General features: G+C 45.0%; 1 long non-coding RNA gene across 1 annotated transcript; it reads right to left on the bottom strand.

Annotated features, from left to right (window-relative positions):
• Nucleotides 1-723: 723 nt before the first annotated feature.
• LOC146890066 (uncharacterized) lies at nucleotides 724-24,314 on the bottom strand. The gene is made up of 2 exons (XR_014999351.2): nucleotides 23,965-24,314; nucleotides 724-3,979 (listed from the first exon to the last, which is right to left on the bottom strand). It is a non-coding gene; the product is annotated as an uncharacterized LOC146890066 (long non-coding RNA).
• Between the last annotated feature and the right edge of the window lie 38 nt (nucleotides 24,315-24,352).

The raw sequence follows: 24,352 nt of genomic DNA, 5'->3' as shown, positions 1-24,352 counted from the left end.
CGTTTTACTTCTGTGACTTTTCTTTAAACTTCACGAACTGAACGCCAGGGTTACCTTTACCTGAAGGCATTTGCACCCAAGCTTGTTCTGGTCTTTGCTCCTCTTTATTCTTGGGAATTATTTTCTCTGCAGCCCCTCTTTGTAAGGTCCTTCTCTGAATGTCTGTTGGAACTGTAACAATGGCTCTTGGGCTCTTCCTGTTTAAAAGTGTGAATCTCACTGGCACTTCAAAGAGAGCTCTGCTGGGCTTAGAATGGTTTTGTCTCCCTTGTTGCTGCTGAGCCCATGGTAGGCCGCCATTCTGCTGAGCCCGTGGTCGGACGCCATTCTGTTGATATTTGTCCTGCTCTCTGTTGCGCCTCTTCTTTGACTTTGGTTATTCTGGAGACTCACTGTGAAGTGTCCCTGCGAATGGGACCTTCATGGACTTCTTGAGTCACGATATAACTGTCACACATCAACTCCAGGCAAGTTTCATACCTTGTCTGAATAGTTTCCTTTTGTTTTACCTACCTACATCTGCCACTTGGAATTTTATGATCAGATTTCTCTGAGATTTCCACTGAAGTCTATACCTTTTTGTTTATATTTTGCATGTTAGAGTGAAGTTCAGCCACAATCCTTTTAATATAATAATATATAAATATAATAAATATAGCTATTTCACAACACACGCGCACACACACACACCCAGAGCTAAGGACAAAGTAACTTACTCCAGTCTCTTTCTCAGGTATACTTTATTTTATGTTTTTGTTTGTTTTTTAGGTCTAAGTGTTAAGGGGTATTTTCCGCCCCTGTCCCCACAGCCCACAACTAGGGTTTTATATACAGGATGAAAGATGAAATGCTTTCAACGGGGCAAAAGAACTGTCTATTTTGAAATTACTCCCTTTGCCTGGAATGTGCTGACATCTTCACAGACTTCCCAGCAAAAAGCCCACCAAGGTTTTGGAATTCTGTAGAAGAAAATACCTAATGTAAGTCTTCTCTTCAAGCTTGAAGACGCTGACTTAACCTTTGCTTCTTAAATCTGCCATTTTACAATAGAATAAAGCCCTCAATATGGGCAACAAGCTCACCAACCCTGAGGCTATCAGCAGAAAACTAGAGCCTGCGCGTATGTCTCCGCCTGTATTTGTGTGTCTCTGTGTGCACATGAACCAGAGAGGAGGGAGATCTGTGGGCAGAGTGGGATGTGGGACACGGATGGCTGCCCCAGTGGAGGGGAGACAGGGAACACCCACCGCCTTGGAGAGATAAAGCTTGCCCAGGGTCATCTCTTGCAGAACAGGCAGGGATTGATAACTAATCTCACATCTGCTTCCTTGTGTTCCTGTGGGGGTCTCCATTATGTGTGGGCTAATGATCTGGAGGAGGGCGTGTCTAATCCACTAATGACTTGGAGTTACATTAACTTTGAGGGCTTAGATCATCAACATGAAAAGAAAAAAAAAAGGATGTACATTGTGTGAAATTTCTATGGCAGCTGTGACACGTTGCCGCCATGTAAGGCTTAACACAGCCTGACAGGAGTTTGTTAGGCTAATGACAGGGGACAGGGCAGACTTCAGCTCTTTGCCTTGTCCCTTCCAGCAGCCACAGAACTCGGCTGGATGGTGCCTAAAGTTGGCTGTTTCCAGAGAGCTGGAGAGAAATTAACAGGGAAGTGTCAAACTCGCCCCCCCTCCACCCAGTTCTGTTCCCTCTCTTGACTATCTATAGCTGGGAAAACTTCTCTCAGTTGAAAGACACTTATGATTCCCCAGGAGGCACAAGTCAAGGCATGGCTCCCACCTCAAGGTCTTCAGCCTCAGCCACATCTATAGCTCTCGTCTACCAAGTAAGGTGAAAGACATGTTTATAAGATTAAGAGATTAGAACAGTGATTCTCAAGCAGAGAAGCAGAGAATACCCCCAACTGTTCATTAGAAGCTCATGGTATAAGTGCCCTTCTGGACTTGGTCCAGAGAACCCATTTTGGAGAACAGGTGCCAGAGTACTTGCCTATGAGCCTATGAATTAATATTCATTGTTTTTAGTTCAAAATCAAAAGTCAGATAAATTATTTCTTTGGGTGATGATGTGTCCAGGGAGGAGATATTAAAAGAGGTAAGTACATAGCTTCATGCTTAGAGGGAACCAGGAGATCCCAAAGAATAATTGACAAGTCATGTTTGTGAAAGCATCTTAAAACATACTCAAGGGGTCTACAATGGAACAATTGTATACAAGAGGAACCATGGAATAAGATAAGTATTTCTTCATTCTGATCAGATGCAAAAGTGAAAACCATTAAGACTGGGACTATGGGAAGTAGAACAATATTCCCTTAAAGATACACTGGTTCTAAGCTCCAGAACCTGTCACCGTATCACCTCCGACTTTGGGGGAATGTGGCAGAAAATATTACAACTTCTATGTCATGAGAGAGACTTGGAAGATGCAATGAAGGATTTTGAGGAGTGGTTGGGGAAATGTCCCCCAAACACCTGTGTGAGTTGAAAGAGGGGGGCAGAAGCGTGCAGAGTCTAGGAGATAGCACCAGACACACAGGGCCAGTGGTGCTGGCCTTCGACACAGAGGCGGAGCTAGGAACAGGAATGTGGGCAGCCTCTAAGAACTGGAAAGGCCAAAAAGTGTAGAGTGCCGAGAAGCCTCCAAAAATGGAGCCTTACCAATGTCCCATTTAGATTTTCACTCAGAGTGACCCAGTCATGGACTTCCAAATCCTTCAATGCAACATAATAAAACACTTTTTCAGACAGATTCTTTTTTTGTCTGTTTGGTTTTTTGTTTGTTTGTTTTATGAGACAAAGAATTTATGAGTAGCTCTGGTTGTCTTGGAACTTGCTCTATAGACCAGGCTGGCCTTAAAGTCACAGAGATCCCCCTGCCTCTACCTTCCAAGTACTGAGATTAAAGGTGTGTGCCACTGCCTGACCTAGACAGATTCTGACTATGTAACCCTGGCTTTCCTGGAACTTGCTGTGTAGATCAGGCTAGCCTCAAAGCCGTAGAGATTGGCTTGCTTCTGTCTCCCAGGGGCTTGGATTAAAGGTATGCACCGTCATATCCAGAACATTTGTGCTGTTCTAAGATAACAGGTTTGTGGTAATGTGTTGTGGGATTAGCAGGTCCAAATGCAGGGCAAATGTGGCTTTGAGAGTTTGTGTATTGTGATGGAACCTCATGCTGCATGACTGACCCCTTATATTACAACTTAAAGAATGAAAGAATAGATGAATATATAAATGGGGGGACAATTGTCTCATCCTAGAACATTTAAGATGGTGACAGTTCTTTGCTGTCCTAAAGCATTTCCCTCCTGCATGAGCTTCTTTTGATTAAGGAACAGATACCCACAGAACACACAAACACTCCTGGTCTCCCTAAACACACATGTATATACAGGTACATAAAAGATCTCCTAATTTCTAAAGAACAGACGAGTTCTCCCTGCTCCTCTGCCTTCTTAAATTCAGTCTGGGTTGAGGAAACAAAATGCTTTTTGCCTTTGGGGGCCGTCGTGGTCCGGGTGGGACGGTCTGGTGGGAGCTGATGTTACAGCCCAGACTGGGAAGTGTTCTAAAGCAGGTGACCTTAGACTCCTGGTTCAGGCTAATTAAGCCTCTTCTGCCTGGACGGAATGTTCTGGTCTGCAGCAGTGGTTGTGTAACTGTTTAAACCGTACACCTTTGCTCCAGGGGAACTAGCGCAACACCCTCCGTCCTGCTGTTTCTCTGTGAAGCATGCAGCAGGGTAGCTGTGCAGCCTTAAGTGAACAAGAGTATCACGAGCTCAGTTTTGTCGTGAAATTTCCGGATTTGTGACCATCGAAGGGGTGAATTTTGGGGGCAGGCAATGGGTGGAAACAGCTGGTGTTACCCCTCAGAAAAACAGAAGTTCTTTCTTCTCTTTCTGGGGCTGCTTTCCTATTTCTGCTGTCCAGTGAGCTGGGGACAGGAGCCGTAAGGAGCTGAAACAGAAAAGGGACAGTGGGAAGGTCACAGGAGAAATACTGACAGAGGAGTTTTATCCCCAGAGCTAGTGTGAGAAGGGGAGAAGCTGACTATACTGTATGCCATTTATTAGATGCTCCTTAGTCATGAACTGGGCCTAATCATGAGCCTGCCCAGCTCGACCGAGATCCTTCGCAGGGCAGGAGAAACAAGAATCCTCCACTGTTTCAGCATTGGCTGGGACTAAGATTTTCATGACCTCCTGGCTTTAGAATGACATTGCAACGCTTCTCATCTTAGATTGTTTAGCCTATAGCTTGCCTAAGGTGACAGAGTTCCCTAAAAGAGAATGATGTTTTCATTTGGGACAAGTTGTTCAGTTTGTCTGTAATTCAGATTTTCATCGGTATCGTGGGGATAATAATGCAATGCACAAAACGTTTTGTGAGGGCTTAGCAAATTGTACGCGCGAATCGCACAGGGCATTGCTAACCCCAGAGTACATGTTCTATAAAAAGCAACTCTCGTTACTGGCAATACTCATGAAGTAAGATTATATGTTGGAAATATGGCTAAATACTCTGGGACAAAGATGACTACACAGAATCCTGCCCGGTGCACTGCTGCAGCTTCTCACAGGGAAAGACACAGAAACAAGCAAGAATAAAGTTAGGAATCTCTGAGGCTGTGGATCCATGATGGAGCAGTTGTCTAGCGTGAACAAGGCTCAGTATTTAATTCGACTGCCACGAAGGAAACCAAAACCAAAACTGAATGCGGCTAAGACTATTAACAGGGTAGAGCAGGTTGTCCACTGGACTCGGGAAGGTTCGGTTCATAAGGAAGTGGTTCTCTATCCTCTGAGTTCAGAGTGGAGAAATGGAGGGTAAGTAGGTGTTCAGGAGACTGACGGTGGAAAGGGTATTTGAGAGAGAATTCTATCTATTTCCTTCCTGCTCTGTTGCACACTCTCACAGAGGAGGCTGACTACAAAGCCTGACACACGGACGTGGGGTATCTGTAGAGCTAAGTCAACTGTTTGCACACCGTAGCTGTGACCTCGCTTTGGTTCATACAGACGTGGGGTATCTGTAGACCTAAGTCAACTGTTTGCACACCGTAGCTGTGACCTCGCTTTGGTTCACTGAAAGTGGACAAATAGAGATCTGGGCATGCTTAACAGAGAGGAGAGCATTTACAAAAATCATTCAATGTCTGCAATCACAGGGTTTGCCAGGAACACAGGGAGACCCAGCATCTCAGCCCCGGCTCTTCTAGTGGTCTCTGTTCATCTCTGCCAGTCCCTGTCTTTACCTGCAGCAGTGTCAGAGGCAGGACAAGAAGGGAGTCCCAAGACAAAGGGTTCTACTGCAGATGTGAAAGGAATAAGGCCCAACACTTGCCCTGTTATGGTACCTCCATGCCTCTGACTTTCCTTTTCCTTCCTTTGGTGGAAACTATTGATTTTTGTTGGCTGTAGGCAGCACGTGGAACATCAATTAGGGTGGACCTCTATGTCTCTATAGTGTCTTCTTGATGGGGGGGGCACCTAAGTCTGTTTTGCACTTAGTAGGTACTCAATAAATACTAGTTGAACTAAGAAGTGTTGTCTGACCTGAATAGAGGCTCTGCTTGGGATTTATTTGGATTGTGAGTTATACGAAGGTAGAGCCCAGGCTGGATCTGCTATTAGGATATTCTTGGAGCTAGGAAGTGATCAGGACGTACTAAATGTCTTTAAATCACTTATACGCCAGCTTTGGTATCTTCTTTCTCCTATTTCTAATGAGTAACTAGTGGGAGGTGAACACGGTTGTGCTTACTCTGTATACGAAACACAAATGGACGTGGTGAGTGAGTGGATGGGTAGATTAGCGCTTGGATAGACACATTACCGGATGAGTAAATGAGCAGGTGGATGGGTAGGTGGGTTGACAGATGGGTAGTTGGATGGATGGGTGGGTAGATGAATGGGCAGATGGGTCTGTGAATGAATGATGGCGGAATGAGTGAATGTACATATGTTTGTATTAATGCATTGGATAATTACCGATTGGATAATTTTCCAAGGATGTTTTCAGCTGTCATAATATTCCCACAGCTGACTTTATCTGTGAAGTGTGCATCTCACAGTAAAGCTAAACACGCAGCTGCAGGTGTGTCTTTCTTATTTTCTAATGCAATGAGGAAGACGCTTGTGAGGAGAGAGGGGCTCGGTGAGGACTATATCCTTCCAGGTGTGTAATGAGATTCCTTGAAACTACCCCGGGTACACGATCATGTTTAATCCTCACAGCAATTTGACGAAACAAGTGTTCTTATTACCACCAAATTGCAAGCACTTAATGAAGTGGAATCACTTGCTTGGGAAATTGCAGAGTGAGGACTTGAACCAAGATTGTACTAGTTTAGAAGCCCGGGCCCTTGCCTGATACACAGAGCCGAGAGATATGAGCGTATAGTTGACCAGGAGGCCTCAGAAATGGGAGCGGCTGTGTTTGAACCCAGTGAGGCCACTAATCTCTTGCGCTGGCAAATCGCTTAATTTGCCTTCTCAGTTTACTCTTTATTTTAATGGAGGTAATCAGATCTTCATAGCAGGACTCCAGTGAAAAATCGTGGCTATGTAGAGGAAGCTTTGAGATAAAAATCTGGAGGGAGAACTGTAGAGTGCTTCCGAGAGGAATGAAGAGCGCCATCTTGTTCTGTCTCAATGAGCTGGCTTGTAATGTTCTGAGTTTTTGTAGAATATTTCATCTTTATCACCAGAGACTCCTAACTGGTCAAGGTCCTGAGTATAAGCGACCTTGAGTGCTCAGTAGTACAGGACGTTTATACTATGCCTTCTTAGGTGCGGGGAATATCACAGCAGAGGGGGCAGTAAGAAGGAGCTAAAAGACACAATGAATGCCGTGAGAGGCTTTCCTGGACATGGCTTACCTGTTGCGCTCATGAACTGTAGTACCTGTGGTTATGTGCATAAGACTTGCACATGATTGGGCCAATCAGCATTCCATCCTAAATGTGGGTGTGGTTCATGTGGCCTCACCCTGTCCCATGGTGCTATTGGAAGGTATTGTTTTCTGGGAAAGGAGGAGTAGTTTCCTTCAGTGTTGTAGCCACAGTTAAGTTGCCCATATTCCATTAAATAGTCCTCTGCCACCCGAAGTCATGCAGTAAACTCGATTAAACTCAGTGGGTCTCTCTCTTACACACAGAAAAGCCATGAAGGCCTGAAAGGATGACTCAGTGGTTAGGAGCACATACTGCTTTTGCAGAGGACCCAAGATCAGCTCTAAGGACCTGTGTTGGGTGGTTCAAAACTACCTGACATTCTAACTCCAGGGTTTGACATTGTTGATCCCTGAGGGCATCTTTAGTCACATGAAAATACACACACACACACACACACACACACACACACACACACACACACTTAAAAATTTTAAGAGATGAATCTTTAAAGACATGAAAATAGGAAGGAAAATTATTGGGAGGAAGGATTTTAACAGGAGTAGAAGGGTCTAAGAAAGAGTGATAAGATGGTGGTGAATATGACCAAAATATATTATGTGCATGCATGAAATTATCAAAGAATAAATGTATTTTAAAAACCAAACCAGCATCCACTAATGAATTCTGGAGAGGAAGTGGAACTCAGTAAATAATTTCCAGATTTAATTTTTACTTGCTTATTAAACAGTGTTTTTAGCACTATATTATTCTAAAGGAAAACTGCTGCTATGAATTGATAATGGTGGCATTTAAATACTGCTGGGATGTCAGAAAAGAAAGCACGTCATCACCATGGACAAGATGTGGGAAAAGAGCAACTCTCTGAACTCACGGGTCTTTTCTTCCCAGGTGGGGTATCTTGGCGTGACTTTTTTAAACACTCAATTTTAACTGATGCATAGAAGCAGTGCGTATTTATGTCCCCATACCTTATCTATCTCAGGTAAGTGCTTCCATGTACTCGTATGTGCTCTTCATCCATTCTTTTGTTTGTCAACTACTTATGGGGCATTAGCTGGGTACAGGGTACTGTCCCAGTAATGAGACATACTGAATACAACCCTACCTCCTAGAGAGACTCAGGGAAGAAGCCATGCTGCTCAGTGACTCAATTATGAAATAAAAAAAACAAAGGTAAAAGAAATGAGGAAAAGCATCAGGACATGGAGACAAGCCAGGAACCTGTCTAAGTAGGTTGAGAACAAGAAATTTGCCTCGGAAGTGGATTTAAGGTGAAACCTGAGCACCAAGCAGGAGTGAATGAGGCTTTTTGTGGCTGAGATCTGTGCTCTGTGGGACACCGAGTGGGGTGAAGAGCAAAGCCTGATCCCAGGGGCTCCCACTCTGGCCAAGGCCTTGGAGAAACACACCATAGAGTTTCAGGAAAGAGCTCCAGGTGCTGCAGACAGTGAGGTGGTAGAACTCATTCTGGACAGGTCCTGGGGAAGGTGAACCACCTTGAGAGCAGGATAATACACAGAAAGCAGCCATACGGAGCGCAAGGTGAAGGATATCTTCTGCAAAGGCCAAGATTGCGGAAGAAGAGTCCGATTGACAAAGCAGAAGTAGTATTTCAAATCTGCAGGTCGGTGGGAGTCTGGTAGAAAGGGCCTTGCGTGGTGAGGTTTACACTAGAGAGACTCCATACAGCAGGAGAAGGCTGAATGTGGGCTGGATGGGAGGCCAAGAGCCACATCAGGAACTAACATAGAAGCACCGGGGACCCGGGTCAGAGAGACAGGCAAACGAGAACAGCCTTAAAGACGGGTGGTTGGAGACCTGAGTGGGAGGTCACAGACAATGGTCAGAAAAAAATTACTTTGCTCATGAAACAGTGACGGCAATTTTCTTCCAATAATGAGTTACTTGGCCAACTGCCCCAACTTCAGGGCTTCGCACCCCACACCCGTAGTGTCCTGTGAAGCCCCAAGCATCCGAAGGTTCTAGTGGATTGGTTTTGAGTTTTCAGATATTCGGTTATGGCCCGTTTCTTGTGTTCTGTAACATTTATAAACTTTCAGAGTGATCATCCCCAAATTAAACAGTGAATGACATTTAGGTGAAGTTGGGATCTCTTGTCCCCTCTCCTCAAGTCCCTTCTTGACATAGAGCTGGGGAGAGCCCACTCTGACTGTGTGTGATTTGTTTCTATGGAAATGCCTTTTCAAGTCTTTTGCCTGTTTTATTTGGTTGCCTTTTTTGTTTTTTTATGGCGAGGAGGTGGAGGAGTTGCTTACATATTCCAGACTTAAATTACTTGTCAGATATTTATTAAGAATACTCTCTTTCAGTTTGCATCTTAGACCCCAAGAACCTGTGAGGGTACAGGAGAAAGATGGTGAAGTTTCAAGGGGGTTGTATTTGAAAGGCCAGAATGCACCTCTTTGAGACTGTTTTGTTTAATGCCCACCCTGTCGCTCTGTCTCGGTGTCTCTGGTCTCTCTCTGTTTTATCTTTCTCTCACTTCCATGTCTGGTGTATGTGTGTGTATACACATGTATATGTGCATGTATACACATGTGTATGGGGTGTACTCTCCTGTGCAAACACATGTGGAGGCCAGAGGTTGATGTCAGGTGTCTTCTTCAATTGTTTCTCTTATGTTTTGAGATGAAGTCTCTCACTGAACTTGAAGCTTGCTATTTTGGCTAGTCTGACTGGCATCAAGCCACAGGATGTACCTGTTTCCACTCCTCAGCCCTGGGGTTACAGGCTTATGCCATCATACTCAGATTTTACTTGAATGCTGGAAATCTGAATTGAGGACCCTTTGCCTTTGCAGCAAGTGTTTTACCCACGGAGCCCTCTCGCCGGCCCAGGTTTCTACATTTAAGAGGACAATACCCTGACTGTAATCAAGACTTAAGCACGTGGGCCATAATTGCACCCTACTGCCCACGTTTTAGGGTGTGGCCAGATACCGAAATTTGTAAATATTCTATGCCATCCTGTTAAGAATGTGACAGAATCTATCATAAAGTTCTTTATTGGAATAATTTTCAGCAGGTATATTTCTTTAGCCATTCGGGTTTTCACTTGCCTTGAATCAGACCTGACTGTGGTGTTTTGGACTTTGATACTTACATTTTATTGTGTTATGCTTTGGGGTAATGTCTCAACTTTATAGACAACTGTGAATCCCAGACATGTGGATACTGTTGTTGAGTCTAAGGTAGAGAAGGCATCAAGGACTTCCTCCAAACTATCACACAGGTGAGTTCCGACGTGAGAAATCACGCTGGGAACCTGAAGGAATGAAAAGAGGTACTTCTCTAGAGACCTGGCTTGCTTATATCCGGTGGATTTGTTGAATGTGGCAATGAACATATTCTCCTCTTATATGTCTTAGGTCTCCTCTTATATGTCTTATATGTCTTGGAAATACAGGATTATGTGGACTTCCTCTGATTTAATGATTTTCCTGCCGAGACTTTTTCACTGATGTTTAAATACATCATAAATAAACACATTATGGTCAACCTTTCAGTTCTATGAAACAAAGTAAGGCATAACTACTTAAAGAAAGATCAGCGAAATTGTCCTGGGCAGTGTGATACAATAGCTGGGGTGTCACAAAGATTTTCTATCTGGAAAGACAGATTTGCAAGTTATATTACTGTAAGTGACAAATGCCGCTTTAGTGGCAGACAAAGTCCGTACAAGATGGTGGCAAGAGCCAGAGACAGAACCCAGGCATGCACAGCAGAAGAAAGCAGAGGCCAAGCAAAGAAGACCGAGAAAATAGCTGAGGGGAAGGAAGGCTGTGTGACAGTCTTATCACTAAAGACGGGGTAATGGGAGGCAGAGGGGGAGGCTCAGCTCCTCTGGAATTAAAGAAAGAAGATGCCGGTGGGAATGTGGGCTTTGCTGGCAGCTTTCGGAAGCGAAAGATGTTGCTTGAGAACAGAGTCCACACTATGAGGAAGCAACTTAAAATACAGAAATGAGAAGGGGGAATTAGTAAAGAATTAACCTCAAAGAGGTGGAAAAAAGGAGATGCACCATGGAAGGGAAAGGTTTAGCTTTGAATCAGAAGAGGCACCCGACACCCTATTGTACTTACTGTGCGGACAGAAGGAATTGCACAGCATGGCAGAGGCTGGGCTGTGGCTCCAACACCGTTTTCCTATCTCCTTTAGGTATAGCTAGATGATATATCTGCTTAGATAGATGTGTGTGTGTGTGTGTGTGTGTGTGTGTGTGTTAGAACTTTGCTATAGCACACAGTCATGTAGTTGTGTACCAGCCATAGAAACATGAGTAAAGACGGTGTGTGTCCTTTATAAAAATCCCCATGCCCATTCTACCAGACTTTTATACTCGGGAAGGTAGGGGAGGTGGCCTTGAAAGAGACTTTGGAGGCCTCATGGTGAAGGCTGCAGAATCCTCTTCAGCCTGGGCTTCTCATTGACGTTACTGAGTTACTCCCTCTGCCTTCAAACCCATTATCTCCTTGTTCTCCTTCAAAGATGCATGGTGAAGATGAGGCTAGAACAAATATAGGAAAACACTAGAGGCTCTCACATATAATTGTATGCGCTACGCGGAGACTTCAGGTCTCTGACCGCTCCCAGAAGACATACCTTCCGGCTTCCCACCTGTCTGGTCTCTTCTTACATCTGCCTGACCTGCCTTATGCCCCTCTGAGTTACAAGCCTACTGTCTCCCATTTACCGCCTGCCAACGTTACGACTGCATTTACAATGAAGACCTGACAGCATGTAATGTACAAGTCTTCTCTCCCATATTTGCTTGTGTGTTGGTCGTATTTTCATTCATTCTCTCAGCCAACAAATCATTATTGATTTGTAATTCTGTTCCAGAGACTTCACTTATGAAAAAAACATGCCTAGTCTTTTCCCCTCATGACCTAAAGTTTCTAATAGGAATCAAATAATTAGATGATATTGTAGAAGAGGCCACAGGAGGATTATAGAAACATGGAAGAGTGACATCTAAAGCCAAATTTGTGACATCTTGGAAGCTTCCTGAGAGAAGAAACAGAAGGATCCCTCTTCCACAGAGAGCGTTCCTTCCTTGTACATGCGCCCACCAAAGGAAATAGAGATCCACCATTTTAACCTTCTTTAAAGGTTTGCTATTGTTTGGGGGGGGGGACCATGAAGACTCACGTTCTCCCACTGCCCCCTTTGCCGAAAATGACAATGGTAGACTGGAAAAAGTTCTGGTCAGCGGTAGAAGAGAAGCTGGGTATCTGCTAATGTAGTCATTAACCCTGGAGGACCAACTCATTGACCCAAATACCTACGAGAACAAGAGCCACCTCTCATCCTGACCCAACCCAGCACCTGAAGATCTCTCACAATCTCCTGCACCAGAAGAAGAGGCCGTCCTTGAGCATCTAGTCCCAGTGAGGCTAATGTGTCCGTCAAAGGGGCTTGTGACCATGGGCCCCCTTAAGACCAACATCTGAGAGCAAGGCCCTGGCTCACACTGTCGGTACTGAGCTGCCTTGAAGCCTGGCTCCTCGGCCTTTGGCTAGATTGTGAGAACACAGAACAATGAGCTATTTGTATCCAGAGTATGAGTTCAGTTGAAAGCTTTTGTATGGGCTTTTTGTCTCTGAATCCTCGTGGCAACCTGGGCACACTCCCAGATGTGAGGGACCTGTTGTCCAGATGTTTCTCTGGACAACCCTCAGAACTGGGTGGGCCTAGAGAAGGCCCCACACAGAAACATTTTCCAGTCACCTGTTGAACAGAACTGGTGGCTCTTTCTAGTGCAGGTCTGTGAGCCAGGACATTTTTAGGAAATAAAGAGGTGGGGATGGGGGGGGGGGAGAGGAAAAAAGGGAGAGAGAGAGAACAATTTGCGAAGGATTCGGTGAAAGCTTGGCAAACCCACGTGGTATGTTCTCTGAACATCTCTACTTTTGCGGTGGTGATTCTTCTGGACGGAGCACAAGAACCAAGTCCTTGGTTGCTTTGAGGAAACATTTTATATAAAGGTGCCCCTGGCGGACAAATAGACTACCCCTCACTTTAATGGAAGCAAAGCTATTAACTAGTAGTTTTTTTTACTTTAACCACCTGTACTCTCTTGAAAAAATAAAAGAACTTTCTCCCCGAGGGAATGGACAGTTTATTATGACTAAATTCAAGAGATGTTAAAGCATCCAACGTGGATGTGCTTCATTGCTTGTCCAGGGTCTGGTTCAAAGCTTCTCACCCGGTAGAGACACAGTTTGTGTTGGTTCCCTCCTGACATTTCCCCCGTCTGAGTTACTGATAAAGAGTCTGGGCCTCACCTCAGGACTGGGCCACAGAGTCTGAGGAATCTGCGGTGGAGTGGTCTGGTACTGGAAGACATGGCCCCCTGCATGACTGTCTCTCCATATCTGTCGCGTCTGTGGAGACCTGTTTGTGGCATGCTCATCTTCTTGTAGAAATTGGAGGATGAACTCAGCTTCGGTGTGTCAGAGGCAGACTCTGTTTCTGACTTTAGGTATACCTAAGTCAAGTGATGGTGTGTTCTTTAAACCAGGTGCCGCCCAGTCTGCAGTGGCCCTGGAGTCTCCTGGGGCCTATGACAAACTGCTCCATGTGGGTAGCTTGACTCTGATCTGAAATATTGGGAACAGAGTCCCCTATGTCAAGAAATGTCATATGTAGGTCAAGTAGCTGATGACCGTGCATGCTGGCAGAGAAAAGAGAGGCCGGAGATGGGGACTAAAATGGACTGTCATGTCCTCTTGTCACAACACGTGTGGCTATGCATTCAATGGCCCAGGTGCCAAATGCTCAGTGATGTTCGTTTCTTCCACGCATGCCAGACAATGCTCCCTATCCTGTGTTTTGGGAATTAGGAAAGATGCAAGAAAGAGCTCTTGACCCAAGAAACGGGTGAAAGCAAACAGACAAGTAAAGATTAGCTATGAGGTATGGAACTAAATGGTGGGATAATGTGTTCTGTACCCACTGTGCAATAAACCAGACGAGTCATGGCGTACCTAGAGGGATGTGCACCACCCACCTTTGATTGAGTACTTCCCACGCCCTGGTTTTTGTCTGACACTTCTCATAAAAACTTATCACAGCTGTCCTCTGAGGTAAGAGTGGGAATTTTGGTTGTTGAGAGACTCTGTGTAACACTGGCCAGTTTATAACCAGAAGAACTGAAATGTCATGCCTGTGCCTTCCTGATAGCACACGGTCTCTCTGGCCTGGCAAGGAATTCTGTCACACACGGAACAACTACCTGTGGATCTCACGTAATTGAATGCTCTTAACATTTCCAAGACAGCCAGAACACAGGCAGGAGGACCTATGAGCGCTCGGTGGTCCCACACACACAGTCTGGATCCCGCCGCTCCATCAATTAGCCGGAACCTGCACGGTGAGCAGGTATAGGGGGGGATTGGCTCAGGCAGCTTTCTTGCTGCTCGCCAGGGCTTGTCTCCGCAGGCCTAGTCGGTTTACCAGAGTGTTCCCTGTGCAGAGACCACTTGGTCGTGAGCATTGTTATCTGCCTCCGTTGATAGCCGATGTTGTAGAGGTGGCCGTTGTATCAGTTCAGCGCTATGACGGACGGTGGCCATGTACATTGTCAATCAACTTCAGAAAGGGTCCTGTTGCAGACTCCGGGGAGGCAAGGTAGGGGCTTGGGGGAAAGCAGCTGGCTGTTTGAGCAGTAACTGGGGCTTCTCAGCACTTCACACTCCATTTACCAGCCCTCTGAGTCACCCAGCACACGCCCTTCTTCACTTCCTTTCCTAAAAACAGGGGTAGTTTGTGCCACAAGAAGCATGGGTACTCCAGCATTGGCCACATTTCACGGGCAGTCCTGGACGCCTTGTCACGAAACAAGATTGACTACGACGGAGCCTTAATCAGAACAGAGTTTGCGTGCTACCAATCACTTTTTGGTGTCAATGGCAGATTTCTTATTCCTTCCTTTCTTCTTCTTTTTTTTTTTCCATTCTGTCCCTTTTACTAGGTCTACCAAAAACAGGAAGTCAAATGTATAAATGTTCTTCCTGTGAATCAAGATAAAAGCCACTCTCTTCTGATCCCAATTTGCTCTCCAGGGCTGTGTGTTCCAAGCTCCCATGAGAATGGAGTGCTGCGTCCTGGACCCTGGGATGTGGAACTGGGAGGTGGGCCTGCTCCTAACTGCCCTAGAGAGCTAAGCCTCGGAGGCCCCCCTCCCCCCGCAGCGAACCGCAGTGTCAAAGAGAGAACCTCACTCTAGGGCACCCTAAAGCAGATGGCAAGAGATGCTGACGAACAGCTGATGCTTTGCACCCTTTAGCAGTAGCTGAGCGGAATAGCAGCCCTACGCCTTCTGAAGAGCAAGTGGGAAAGGTGTTCTTATATGGGTGGGATTGAGGGTGGGCCCATTTTGACACCTTGTGCTCAATCAGGTCACTCGGCCTCTCTAGTTCACCTGACTCACAGGTTACGAACTTTCAGTTGGTGATGTACACTTCAGTTTTCACCAGTGAGTCACGAGTATGGAGGAAAATGGGGTTCCAAATGGTTTCATGATGTCGCTGGGGTATAGGGAGAGATACTTCTCTGAGCGTTCAGGGGACAGTCGCTTGCCAACCAAGAATCACTCTGCACCCACTTGGTAAGACATCCCTAGTGTGACTTCCAGAGCCCGCGTATGCCTGGTTCTCCACAGGGAAGAGCAAGGATGAGCGAGACTGTGTGCAAAAAAGTTTGACAGTCTGGGGAGGAATCCCCTCCAGACGGAGAAGGTATTCTATCACGATCCTATCTCCCAACATAGCTCGTGGACACTGAGAATTCCCTGCCCTGGCAGCTGTACCCAAACCTGCCTAGCAGCCCGGTCCCTCTTAGGGTACCATTGTCTACCTGGAGGCTGGGCTCACTTCAGGCTGAGTGGTTCCTTCATGGACATAGTTCTTTTTCTTGTGTACATGTTAGACTTCCTCTCTGCAGCTCTCTAGCTTGCGCACCAGCTCTCCTCAGCGTTCCCCACTCTGATGCTCCGAGTCAGCTCCCGTGAGTGACTCGCAAAGACCAGCATTGTTTCCCTGTTGCCCTGGTTGTCCCTGGCTCTGTTTATCTCTTCATGTATTCATCTGGATCGTATTTGAGGGCCTCCTGTATGCCACTCCCGGTGAACTGAGTCGGAGACACAGGAAGAAAATCTATACTTCGCATCCTTCTGCAGCTTTAAGCCCAGGATGTGAGGCCTTAAATCAATCTACGCCACCAAGGCATATGACCAAATGGCAAGTATGAGTCAAAGTAATTATCTCCCGCTGCAGGGAATTCCACCTGCCTTAACAGCTTGCTTTGTTTCCCACCAGATCTGCTACTTATGCTGAACCCGGCTCTCCCTTCCTCTAAGTCTCTGTTCCCCCTTGCCTTTGTGGTCATGATGGCCTTCTCTTCCCCTTGCTCTTCAGAGGCTGGGAGTGGCTGTCATGTGCCATTATTCCCATTAAGATCAGACCTGACTTTGTGCCAATCACTCCGAGCTTCTGGATTATTCCACTTTCTCAATGTTCTTATTGGGGTTAATGAAGGGACTCTAGCCGGCATGGCAGACATGGCAAACATGGCTCTGTCAGGCCTTGCCCTTCCCCCATTTCCTCTGCCTTGCTACAAACAGATTACATTTCTAAGGCTAGCCACCAGGGGAGGGGAATGGCCACTCCCCCCCCCCCCCACCCCCCAGGTTGACTACCAGTGTCCAGCTATCAGAGTATTGAGGTGCAGCAATTCAAAGCCCCCTTTGGCTCACCTACTTAACATGCCCAATTAAAATGAAACACCTCATCCTAACGCAGGATTTTCCCTTTATTTCCCTCTGTTTCTCTATGGGCTGTGTCTGTCTTCTCTCTCTCCAGAGGCAGTCAGTTCTTTGTCACTCCAGGGCAGATACTCTTGTCCACTTACTCCGTTCCCTTCCCCATCCTCTCACTTCTATCTCCTGCCTTTGTCTCTTATTCCCTGCCCTTTGTCCCTCTGGGGCAAATAAATCTCTATACTTAGATTTTGGTGTTTGGGTATCCTGAGTCTATACTGTTCCCTTTCAGTGAGAAGGCCAGAATCCCAGAGAATAATATTCTGTGCTTAACTGGAGAGAAAATTATAAAGACAAATAAATGGGGAATAATAAGTAAAATGAATATTTAAAAAAGAAGCCTGTCAGGGTGTGTGTGTGTGTCCATTTAGAAAGAATTTCAATGATTTAGAATTTGCCTATAAGTTTCAAGTACTTATTCCAACCACAAATTACTCAGAATCTTTTACAGATAAGGTTAAGTCTGTAAGTATTCAAAGCAGGTTCTTCCACTGGCTGCATCCACTCAATATTTGAAGACAGGGCTATGACAAGGACCAGCCTTCCTTAGGTTTGGTACGGTTGTCAGGTTGTCAGAAAGCAAGGTGCTTTGGTGTAGCCGAGTCCTAGGTATGTACAGCCACTGGCTTCACATTTCTGGAGAAACAATTCTAACAGTGGCATTCCCCAGACCCCCAACTCTGGGTTAGTGTTCTAGAACTCTGAAGTCCTGTGCCACCTCCACCTTCTGACTGGAGAAGAAGGAGCAGCCTACTTAAAGGACAGCCCAGCAGGGTATGCTGAAGCCATGTCTGTAGAACCAGCCCACAGTCTACTTTCCTGTTTTATGAATACTGGTTTTCCTGTTTGAAATAGCTATAATGGTTTCTATTTCCTGCCACCAAACTCTGATATATGAATGTTGATTTTATCTTTTAGATTACTTAAAAAAAATGTCCTGGGATTGCTGCAATGACATACAGTCTGGAGGACACTGCATGAGAATTCAATTCCAACTGTGTACCTGATGGGTACCTGTGCATGTGACTATAAGATATTTAATTATTTGAGAATTTCATACAATGTCTTTTGACTGTTTTATCCTCACACCTTCCTCTCTGGGGGCATAAGATCCTGAACAACCGCTCAGCTTTCCAAGTTCTGCTGCCGAGCTGTCAAACAAGGCACACCCTGCTTGCTCTGCCCACATGCCCTCAAATGCAGAGAACAATGCAACGTGACTGTTCTCTTTTCTCCTTGGCACAATTCACCCTTACCCCATAAAACCCAGCTTCTTCCTCTCAGAACGTGGGGAGTCAACACAAAGTGGAAAGTGAAATCAAATCAAATGTTCTGTCTCACGGTTTATTCAGGATTCCCTAGGGAAATTTTCAAAGCAAATGTTCTGAAACTAGAGTAAGAGTTGGTATATATATATATGTGCATTAGTCTGCACATATATGTATTTACACACATATGTAATACATACATACATATATATACACATATACATACACAGACTAATGAAGAAATGGAAAAGTGAGGTCAGGAAAGCTTGCAAAGTCTCGTGCCTCTCGAGACAGGCATTAGTATTTTCTCCCACGTCAATCCCACGGCCGACAAAATCCCCCGTGCAGTAAATAACCGTGTGTTGGGGGCATCAAGCTCTATGACACCGCTGGATGTTTGTCATGCAAAAGACTTTCTGTTCAACTTGAGCTGGCTCAGACAGGTGGATAAAAGTAAGTGTATTGGGGAAAATGTTGTCATAAGTAAATCACACAACCTTTAATGTGAATCGTTAAGAAATGAGCCACGTGACAGTGATTATTTTTTTTTATTCCTAACAAAGCCTGTTTGTTGGTTGGGACGGACTCAGCCTGGCATGTTCAAGCCTCGACGCAGACCCTTGCTCTCTGCCACATCCAGGACCGTGCTCACCCCACCCCTCCCAACCCCTGCTCTTCTGTCTGGGGGTTCATTCTTTGCCTCTGTTGTGTTCATCTTCAGGTCTGTGCTCAAAGGCCCTGAGCCCTCTCTGCTGGCGTCGAATCTAAGCATGACCGTGTTTTCTGTCTCATAGGAATGAACTATTTTAGTACTTTTAGATTTTTATTACTCAGAGGCAGCTCCCCCTTGCATTCTCTGCAGGTCTGCTCACCCTTGCAAAGCTGGTCTTGTTTGCTTAATTTGCTACATTAGGAAAACAACCTTGGGAGCTAATGTCACTCAGGTATATTCATTTTGTTTATTTATTTGATTCTGGGGAAGTAAGCCCGGGCCTTGAGAATACTAAGGTTAACTTAATCCTGAACTTCACCTTTAACTGTTGTTGGTTGTTTCTTTTTACTCTTTGCCCTTTTGGGGGCCTACCACCCAGCTCCCAAATTAAGCACATGCAGGAAGACTTATTACTTATAAATGACCAGGCTTAGCTTGGCTTATTTCTAGCCAGTTTTTCTTAACTTAAATTATTCCATGTATCTTTGGCCTCTGGGCTTTTACCTTTCTCTATTTCTGTAAATCTTTTCTTGCCTTCTTGTTCCATGTCTGGCTGCATGGCTGGGTGGCTGGCCCCTTCTTTTCTTACTCCTCTCTCCTTTTCCCAGATTTCTCCTATTTATTCTCTCTGCCTACCAGCCCCATCAATCCTTTCTCCTGCCTTGCTATTGGCTGTTCAGCTCTTTATCAGACCAATCAGGTGTTTTAGACAGGCACAGTCACACAGCGTCACAGAATTAAACAAGTGCAGCATAAAAGAAGGCAACACACCTTTGCATCATTAAATAAATGTCCCACAGCATGAACAAATGTAACACCTCTTAAAATAATATTCTACAACACTCACCTTTAATTATTTTAATTGGCATTTTTAGTTCACGAAAACAGAAATAGAAAGCAATAAGAAATTCATAAAGTTTGATGAAGTTAGTTTGAATGGACCCAGCATCTATGTTACTGTTAAAGGAAGCCAAGGACAGATGCTGCCGAGGCCCAAGTGAAAACCACAGTGTGGCACTTTGCCTTCTCTGCTGCTTCCTGTCTGCCCTGTGTCTGTGTCGCTTTCCCCATGAGCAAACACATGTTCACCTAGCGTGAAATGCACGGCATGGTAGGCAAGGGGAGCTAAAACAACAGGAAATGATGTCACCGCTCAGGCCATAAGCCATTCTGTATGGTGTCAAGCGCATGATATATTGGGGCAGGTGTGTGTGGAGTGCCTAATTTGTTCTAGCCCTGACTTCAATGAGTAATGGAGTGCCTTGGTAAATCCCAAAGGGTTTACCCTTTGCATGTTTCTAAATTACCATCAGCTAGGCATGCTGTTTATAGCCTTGGAATTAATGAATTTTTACTGCCGTTAGGACAGTAAAACAGGAAGAAGAAAGATTTACATTTTTATTTTATCTCATGTGTATGAGCACGATATCTGAGTATCATGTGCAGTCTGGAATTGGAGTTCCGCACAGTCATGAATTCCCAAATGGATGCCAGAAACTGAACCCTGGTCCTCTACAAGAACACGTGAATATTTAAGAAATATTAAGCCATCTTTCCCTGGGCCAGAAAGAAACTTTTTTCTTTTTGTTTTTTATTCCTTTCTTTCTTTTCTTTCTTTCTTTCTTTCTTTTTTTTTTTTTTTTTTTGCTTTTTTTGAGACAGGATTTCTCTGTGTAACAGTCCTAGCTGTCTTGGAACTCACTTTGTAAACCAGGCTGGCCTCGAGCTCACTGAGACCTGCCTGCCTCTGCCTCCCAAGTGCTGGTGTTAAAGGTGTGCGCCACCAGCACTCAGCAGGAAGAAACATTTAAAAAGAGCTACAGCTGTTTGCCAGAGGTGATTTCCAGAGTTATTAAAAGAAAAAAAAAGGATACCAATAAATAATGCTACATATTTAAAGAGTTTTAAAGGATGTAATTTTATTTTCTGAGTTTTAAATTCTATTCTATTTTTAGAATGTATCAGATTTTATTTTATTGATTTTGTGTGCAGTTGTGTAAGTGCGGGCATACACATGTCCCACGTCCATGTGGGGGATGCAGGACAATTGAGGAAATCGTTCTCTCCTTCCACCCCATGGGTCCTGGAATTATATTCAGGTCATCAGCTTGGTAGCAAGCATCTTTACCTAATGAACTGTCTTACTAGCCCCAAGCACGTAATTTTTATAGGTGCAGTCTTTTTAGAACTTCATGGAAAGCCCATATAGTAGGTACAATATTACTCTAATTTTGAGTTTGTGTATAAAGAAAGGAATTTGGGGTTGAGCACATAGCAGTGCAAACCCCCTGCAACATTCTTCACCCAGCTCCAAAAAAAGGAAACAAAAAGATTTGGTTCAATAATGTCTCTTTGACCTATGAACACAGCAGATTTCATTATAAATGATTTGGAGAAGTGTGCTTATCTGAATATTTTATTAGCTACTATTTTGTTTCAAGATATCAGACTCTACCCCTAATTAATTTAATGTCACATTAAGATTGGAATCGGTCAGTAGTACCCTGGAGCAGGCAGAAACATGAAATGACTGTGTCTGAAATGAGGATTTTGCTTCTATGAGCAATCATATTGGCCTGGCTGTGTATTTGCTAATGCAAAGTGTGCACCAAGCTAAACAAGCCAGACCCTTGTAGATGTTTTTCTCCCTCTGCTTTATACAGTCTATCTACCCTAGCTGATGATATGGCTCAGTGGGCAAAAGAATTTGTCTCCAAGCCTATGCCTTGACTTTGGTTCCCGGAACCCACATGGCGGGAGGAGAAAACCAAATCTCATAGGTGGTCCTTTGATCTCTGTGCTTACATGCATGCACACATATGCACCCCCTTCCAAAGGTCAGTAAATATAAAACAAGAAAGAAAGCTTGGGGGCTGGTTCAGCTGGCAGAACTGATTGCCCCAAAGACCTGAGGACATGAATCCAATCTCTAGAACCTACATAGAGATGGAGGGTTAAAACCAACTTCGTAGAGCTGACCTCTGATCTCCACACTTGTACTATGGCATACACACACACACAAACACAAACATACGTCACACATCACATGTCACACACATCATACATGTCACACACACCTACCACACATCTCACATGGCACAAACACATACACACATGCCACATATGTTATACACACACTGATGATGATCATCATAATAATAATACAATAATAAATTAAAAATGTAAATAGATTACAGCCATCCCAAGGAGACGCAGAACTGTAAAAATAGAAGACACTATCTGGAGTGTTCTGGTTTGCTTACGGTGACTGAGGACCAGTCTTGTCTCTTTCCAGTCTACCTGTTCAGCTGTGGGGTCACCAAATAGAAATCAGCTGGAAGTTTAAGCCATGTGATTGTGTGGAAGGTATTTTCCATACGCAGAGTTTATTTTGTTCACTAAGAAACTGCCAGTGTTCTCTCACTGTCCTGGGGGCCAGAGATGACACAGTTTTCATCCCTGAAGATACCACAGTCAAGGGGGCAAACGGACAGGCTCCGAACCAAAGCAACAGCTAAAACCGTCCAAACAGAGCAATCACAATGTCTGTGAGAATGCAAGGTGGTAGTAAAATCTGCTGGAAGAGATGGGGAGAACTTCTTGGAGGGAGGAATGCTGGACGATACATAAATAGCTTTGGCCAACAAAGAGACAAATATTCCACTCAAAAGAAAGAAAACAGCCAAAGCTGCAGGATAATCTGTTGAAATGGGCAACTCATAAAATATGTGCAAAAAATTCCAAATTAAAATAAAAAAGTCCATAAAAAAATGATTTCTAATCTGAAACTTCTGTTCATGCAAGTCTGCCTGTGTGTCTTCCTGCATGTAGCTCAGCTCCAGGGCAGTGAGTCTTGGGATTTCACACACACAGGACTTGAACAGGAGTCTTATCAAAATGGAGAGTGTGATCAAGTCTGCTATTGAGGCGGGAGCTGAGATTCTGCACTGTTACCACGGTTCCAGGCGATCCTGGGGCTGCCAGTCTGCAGGCCACTTTATAGGCGTGGATATCGAGTGGGCGGAGTGCAGGGGCTGGTCTTCGCCATGTAGGCAGGCAGATGCTAGTAGGGGGAGCTTCTGTCCCATGGGCTTGAAGGGACGCTGATGGGCAATAGGCAGCAATGTTCTTAAACGGAGCGATGGCAAGATTACATCTGTGTCTGATGACAATGTGAAGAAGGGCTGGAAGTGTGGGGCTAGGCCATGGGGTGAGAGCCTGTTGCCTTTATCCAGGCACTGTGCTAAAAGGCCTGACCATCGCTAGTGGTAGCAGTGGGTATAAGACAGAGAGTGGATTACAGGAGTGTTCAGGAGGTAAACAGGCAAGGTGTGAGGGATTTGAGGCAGAGGTGGGAGATGAAGATGATGATGCTTTAGGAGCAGCTGTGGCAGAACAAGCTTTGGCACTGCCATGGTGATGTCTATAATGCGGACAGAGGAACTGGCCAAGCCTGAAGCCGAAAGAATCCTTAGTTATGATCTAGACCTAAGGTCCAGGAAAGCTGGACCCAGACTGAGATGTACAGGAAGAGTCACAGAAATGGAGAGGAGGGTGAGATTCATTTTTAGATGGGCTGACACGTAGGAAGCCACCAGCAGTCGGGTCCCAGCACTCAGATACAGCATTTAGAAGCACAACAGATCCTGCAGAAAGCTTACGCAGCAATGGGACGGACTTAGACTTAGCACTGAACGTTCAAGATGCTGTTAGAGAAATAATTTCAGAAACACTGCAGATGCAGGGCCAAGCCAATTACCCTTTCATGATTCCTGATCATTAAAGTATTTACTAGAAACTCAGAGACAGGTTGGCAGCAAACATTTGGTAGTCACTTTCTTTGGAGTAGAAGTTGGGATAGGTCAACTCCAAGTTTAATTTCTATGTTTGGCGTTTTCCCTTCTTGACCAAGGTGAAATCCACGATTATCTAACATCACCAAGTTTATTTTGGGGACTATTATATGTCTCTTTTTTTCTTCTGAAACTTATCTGTCAAAATAACATGATGTTTACAGTCAAATCAAATCGTACAAAGATATCCCAAGTGTGCCCTTGCACAACCGTCGCTCACGTCAAGGTCTTGCACCAGACTGATGCATGATGTTACAACCTAAGCCAGCACACCAATGACTGTTTACATTAGGGTTCTCTTTTTTGGCATAACTTATTTTTAAATCTAAAAATAGAGGGGAGGCACTACCAACCCTTCAGAGTTTGGTCTTCTCCGACTTCTGTTTCCTTTCTGTGATCACTCCGTTGCCCATCGCCGCTCACGCCATGGCTGGACGCCAAGTGTTGTGCAGTGCACAGCTCTGATAATGCTTGCCGCTCAGCCTCCTTCGGTGGCTCTCACTCAGTAGCCTGCCCATTACAGCAAGTTCTTAATGCGTGCTCTATCACTGTGGTATCGTTTGGATGATTATATACTAGGCTGACCCAAGGTAGAGGCAGCAGGTGCCTACCGGCTCATTGTTATGAGCCAGCGGAAGGTTCGGCTGAGGCACAGGCGGTAAACCTCAGACGGTCCCTTGAGACACCATTTTGTTTCGTCTCTTTCCTCAGCTTGTCTCTTTGTCTCATGGTCTGTCCGTC

This window comes from Myodes glareolus, chromosome 20 (genome assembly GCF_982192425.1).
Source record: "Myodes glareolus chromosome 20, mMyoGla1.1, whole genome shotgun sequence".
Taxonomy (NCBI): Eukaryota; Metazoa; Chordata; class Mammalia; order Rodentia; family Cricetidae; genus Myodes; species Myodes glareolus.
The sequence above is the reverse complement of the archived record's forward strand: the minus strand, read 5'-3'. Positions and strand labels throughout refer to the sequence as shown.